General features: G+C 34.5%; 1 pseudogene; it reads left to right on the forward strand.

Annotated features, from left to right (window-relative positions):
* The window catches only part of LOC129302987 (protein PIR-like), a 30,990-nt pseudogene extending 29,939 nt beyond the window's left edge, over positions 1-1,051 (forward strand).
* The last annotated feature ends 5,099 nt before the right edge of the window (positions 1,052-6,150 follow it).

Below are 6,150 nucleotides of genomic sequence, written 5' to 3' on the forward strand. Positions count from 1 at the left end.
ACACTTTCCGAACTCGCACAATGTGGGACTTCAAGGGCCAAAAGGAAGGCTAATGGGATTCTTCAGAGGCTAAAGATTCTCCCACCTTAACACACACGGCTTAGTTTGAAGTAAGACCTTGAAATTCCAGATCACCTCTTTGTAAATAAATGTCCCATGTTCTTCTGTACAGGTCTTCTGACGTGGCTGTAAGTGACGAGGTGAAGTTTTTATGTAGAGAACATTACCATGCATTTAACATGCTATATTTTTAATAACAACGAAGCATTGGCATTTAAATGGAAAAAGAAAATCCCTTTGCTCCTCTTGCCATAGAATGCAAACCAAAGGTCCTATTCCTGGGATGTCTCATCTGTTCGCACCGGGCTGCCCGTGATGGTTGTGTTGGCATTCGAATTAATTTTTAAATTTGTTTGGGTGTGAGGTAGCAGACAGAGCAATGATAATTGTTGGGATAGCAATTTGGTGGTGGTGCTATTATTTGCGACTTTGTGGCGTTGTTGATGTGATGGAAGAGAGGATAGGAGATGGACGGTTGGGCCGTTCTTTGCTTTGTTTGGAAAGCCAACCTTTATTCATAGTGTCGGCACACCATTTCTGCTGCTTTCGTTTGGGTTCGGTTCCCATTACGAGACCGACACAAGCGAGTGGATGGCCCGTAGCTAGGAGGTCACATACTCCGCACCGCTTATTTGATATTGGAATTATGATAATGAAAGCGTCTTTTTTGTGTGTTTCTCTGTGTTTGTACACGTAGGTGGTGGTTCTAACACCCGCCCGAGAAGTATTCAGAATCTCGCCGATGCATCATCCAACACCTCTTCTTCTATCAGTTCAAGCATCACTTCCAAGGCTGGTTTGTTTTGGGTCATATGAAATAAGAGAGTGGCAACGCGCTTACTGAATGGCGGTAACAACTGTTTATTAATGTTATTATTATAGATGGATGAAGGGGGAGGAAGCCCAGTACTGTGGGGAGGAGGCAGTCCAGATTGAAGCAAGCCCCAAGTTTCTTGATATGATGTTTTCACTTGGAGATGTAGCATTATAGCTAACAAACCACACTCTGTTATCCTTGAATAATCTGATTTCTTTTTTAAATATTGTGCAATATAAAGAGTTTAAAATTGGAGGATCAAAGCTTAAATTACCATTATATTTTAATGACATAAAGTTATTAAAAAAGAGTAGTTGCTAATGAATTATTCTTTATATAGAGATTTAAAACGAAGAAAAATGAATCCAGGTCTGTGAAGGCAAAGTAAATTGTACTAACAAGCGTTGCTTATAATCAAAAATTACGACTGCTTTAATACAAGGTTATGGGGTTTGAATTTGTGTAACTACATTAAAAAAAATTGAGAAAGCTATTTCAGTTCGAGAGTCGACCCCGCTTGAGTATTGTATGTGACGTGTTACGGAGCAGTAGATTCTAGAAAGCAAAGAAGGATTATGGTTTTTTAAAGTAAAACATACTAAAAGGACAAAAAAAAAGAGAGAGAGGAAGAATATGGGAGTTGAAAGGGAATAAGGGGAAGGATCGGGAGATGACGACCAAGACGAAGCAGGAGTGACGACCAAGACGAAGCAGACGTGGCCGGGCCGTCAGTGTCACCCATGAGCTTTGCAGCCCACAAGAAATAACGGCCTCAAGCCTTCCCCTTTTCATCTACCACTTACAACACGTGCTTCTACTACTTAATTAACATAGCCAATTTTTGAAGCATTAAAAATGAGATTAGATTTTGAATCAATGGAGACGTCTATTTCTGATTTTTAGCAGGAAAGTTTAAATCATTCATAGTTTTAAAACATATTTCTAATTATATGCTACCTATGTTAGATAACTTGGAGTCAAATGACAAACCCCCTAGATTTAGAATAACACAACTAAAAACTTAACATACCTAATCAATAGAGACATATGGTGAAGGGATTCTTCTAACTAACTAAGCAGTAAGGTGCAGTGATTACAACAACTAATGAATAGCCTTTACTAGCCAATAAACTCTCAAAAAGCATAATGGTTATCTCATTAAACCGCACATAGCCCAATCTAATAATCCATATTTATAACCCACCATTAGGTCATCTAATCTAATTAATTAGACTGAGATAGAATCAGAATCTAAATGTAATCAACTAATTATTTTCGGGCCACAATTAGAATATTTTATTATCTAGATAATCCTATTAATTAATGACATCCAAAACGTTAGACTCATATCAAATAAATATAATTGAATATAATAACAACAACAACAACAACAAAATCTAATATTCTCCTCACTTAATCAAAGTATCACATATCAGGTGACTCAACAAAGGTTTACTAAGGTTATACAACCAAAATCATGGCGACAAGTCCTCATTGAGCGAGTATTACCTTCCATGTATGATAGGTACCCCCTTACTTTAACTGGTCAAATTTAATGAATAAAATTTCATTCAATTCCTACTTTAAATGTCCATCATTCTCTCAACACCAAAGATGACATACAATTAAATATAGAAGGATAACCACAAAATTAAAAATAAATCCCATTGCCACATGTGCGTTGACTAAACAGTGAAGGCTTATTCCCATTTAAGGTACATGTGAAATGAATTCCTTCAATTGCATCCCTTTAGTTAAAGGATCATCTAGCATTGCCTTAGTATTGATGTGCTCAACCATAAGTTGGCATTCTTAACCTTTCTTTTAAGAATAGGAACTGTTAATTTAACGTGCTTGCTTTAAACTTCCATTCCTTATTATATATCGGCTGCGGCCACTGTTGCATGTTATCACAATACATTCTAATTAGCTTTGAGAACTAAATCTATAATCCTTAGCCCAGCAATGAAATTTCTCAACTAAATTACCTGTGAGCTTGCCTTTCAAGTACCCATCACTTTAAGACTTTCTATCCTTCTATATATAAGCATATATTCCTTGGTACCTTATAGGCACCATCATAACCTTCTTTTCTAGTTGTCCAATATGTTGACCTCAAGTTAGTTTGGTATCTTCCCTGAATACCTATGTCAAAAGCAATGTCAAGTCTTATGCAAATTAAGCATATATTAAGCTTCCTATTGCTAAGGCATATAGGATCTTTTCTACCTCCTTTTTCTTTATCTCATCCTTAGGTCATTAATTGAGATTAAATTTATTTTCCTTTTCAGTAGAGCTACTTTAGTAGTCTTTAGATGATCAGTTTCTCATTCTGAATCATTCAAAAACCTTATTGATATAGGCTTCCTAAGATAGACCTAAAACATCTTGAGTTCTATCTCTTAATATCTTTATGCCAATGACATATGATGCCTCATCTATGTCCTTCATTTCAAAACTCTTGAACAAAATCATTCCAATCTCATAAAAGTCTCAAATCATTAGTTACAAGCAATATGTCATTCACATATAAAATCAAGAATATGATCTTACTACTCTCATGTATATACATTTATCCATGATGTGATCACTTCATATAACTTTAAGTACTACTAACAAGAAGCTTGTTTTCAAACCATAAATTGATTTCTTTTAACTTGCAAACTAAATCATCTTTTCCTTTTGAGACAAATCCCTGGGCTGTTTCATGTAGACTTCTTACTTAAGGTCACTATTAAGAAAGGCAATCTTCACATCCATCTAGTATAACTCTAAATTAAAGTGAGAAACCAATGCCATGATAACACACAATGAGTCTTTTCATTGATATAGGAGAAAAAGTTTCTTTATAGTTAACTCTTACTCGAGTGAACCCTTTTTGGAAACCAACCTAGCCTTGTAAGGATCAATGTTACATCATGAGTACCTTTTGGTTTTAACAACCTATTTATAGCCAATGGCCTTTGACCCACCAGGTAAACTTCACAAGTTCCTAGTTCCTAAACAAGGTTGCTCACCATAAAGTTCATTTCATCAATCATAATATCATATCGTGATTTAGAGTTTACACTTTTCATAGTTTGAGTAAATGTTAATGGATCAGTTTTCAATGCTCATGCCATTATTAGCTTCAATAAGATACATTAGGCGAACATCTAGTGATGTTAGTCTTCTTCTTTCTCTCTTCAATTCTTAACAACTTAACCCAACTTCTTGAGTTAGGTTAGTCACTTGTTAAGAACATTTTCCATTACATCTTGTTATGGTTTTGTATGTGTGATAGGTTTGTTAATATATATTCTTTCTAATGTCCAGCATCATCAATTTGAATTTTAGGAACTACATCATCATGATCTATGACAACTCTAACTTGATAAGAGTCATTAATCATTGAAGTCCCTTCACCATTAATGCTAGTGATTTTGCTCTCTGATCTTCATTTAAGTGATCATTCCTACTAATCACATCATTCTCAAAAAATTTAGCATTCCTAGATTCTAAGAATTTTGTTAAGGGTAGAGGACAATAAAATTTATATCCTTTAGATCTCTCAGCATAAGCAACAAAATATGTTGTCATTATCCTAGGATCCAACTTTTTTTCTATGGGTTATACACTCTTGTCTCCTCAAGATAACCCCCTACCCTTAAGTGATTTAAACTTAGTTTCCATTGTTTCAAGATTTCAAAGGGTGTTTTTGACAATAAAATTTTGTTAAGGGTAGAGGACAATAAATTTATATCCTTTAGACCTCTCAAGCATAACCAATAAAATATGTTGTCATTATCCTAGGATCCAACTTCTTTTCTTATGGGTTATACACTCTTGTCTCTTTTAGATAACCCCTTATCCTTAAGTGATTTAAACTTGGTTTCCATTCTTTCAATATTTCAAAGGGTGTTTTTGACACTGCCTTAGTTGGAAGCATGTTCAAAACGTATGTTGCTGTCTTGAGTGGTTTCCCTTTATAATAAAATTAGAAGTTTGGAACCACTCATTATGTCTTTAACCATTTCAACTAAGGTCCTATTTCTTCTTTCAGTTACACCATTCATATCAAGCAAGCTACGAATGGTATATTGAGCAACTATGCCATGCTCTAGAAGAAATTTTGCAATGGAGCCAACACTTGTCCTTCACTTGTGTATCTTCTATAATATTTACCCCCTATATCTGAACTCATGATCTTAACTAGCTTCCTAATTTATTTTTCTACTTTTACTTTATATTTTTTAAAGGCACTAATGGCTTACTTTTATTATAAACTAAATAGACATACCTATATCATGAGTGGTCATTTATAAAGGTTATGAAATTTTATTAGCATGTGTAGTCAAGTTAGGGCAACAAATATCACTGTGAATAATCTTAAGTAATTCAAAACTTCTCTTAGCTCCTTTATGTGACTTATTAGTTTACTTTACTTAGTGTAGTCCACACAAAGAACCTAGTTCTAAATGGTCTAAAGATCAAAGATTCCATCTTTAGTCAACCTCTTGATTCTCTCAATGGAGATGTGTCCCAATCTCATATGCCACAAGCCAATAGAGTATTCTCATTAACGACACTCCTTTTAATACCATGCATTGTAACAAAAGATTGAGGCAAAGTAAAAATAATTTTAAATAAGCGATCAACCATAACAATGTGTGCAATATGAACAAAATCTTTATTGAAGCTCTTAAAATCTTTAGAAAGGTTCAGGCTATATCTTAAAGGAGTTAACTTCAACATAGAAATTAAGTCCCCTTAAAAGTAGGAACATAAAAGACATCAAAAAAATCTAAAATAATTTTTTTTTAAAAAACAATTCAAAACATCCTTACTGTTTTCACACAATTCTAAATCCCACTGTCCAAATAGATTCTTTCCTTATTAGGATGTGGAGGACTGCTGGTTAGAAATCCCTACATCGTATTTAAAGTGTGGATCATATAATGGATATCAATCCACCAAGTATCACTACTAACACTTTAAATGAGATTCAAAAATAACACAACACAATATCTATACCTTTCTTTTCCATCTAAGCCAAGCTCTTGAGACACTCATTCTTCATGTGTCCCTTCTTCTTACAGAGAAGCACTTAGCATCCTTTTTGTCCACAGCTACCTTAGGAGGAAACTTCTTTCTATTCTTATCCTATTATTCTCCCTCTTTCTAGTAGCTTTAGAACTCTCATCAAATGAACCTTCTTTGGTGCGACTCTCCCATTTAGCTGTAATCTAGTCTCTTGACACATATGGCTAGTAATTCATCTACTATCCACTTTC

The sequence above is a fragment of the Prosopis cineraria genome, unplaced genomic scaffold (assembly GCF_029017545.1).
Source record: "Prosopis cineraria cultivar Desert tree isolate PC_DT_omini unplaced genomic scaffold, ASM2901754v1 PC1, whole genome shotgun sequence".
Classification (NCBI taxonomy): Eukaryota; Viridiplantae; Streptophyta; class Magnoliopsida; order Fabales; family Fabaceae; genus Prosopis; species Prosopis cineraria.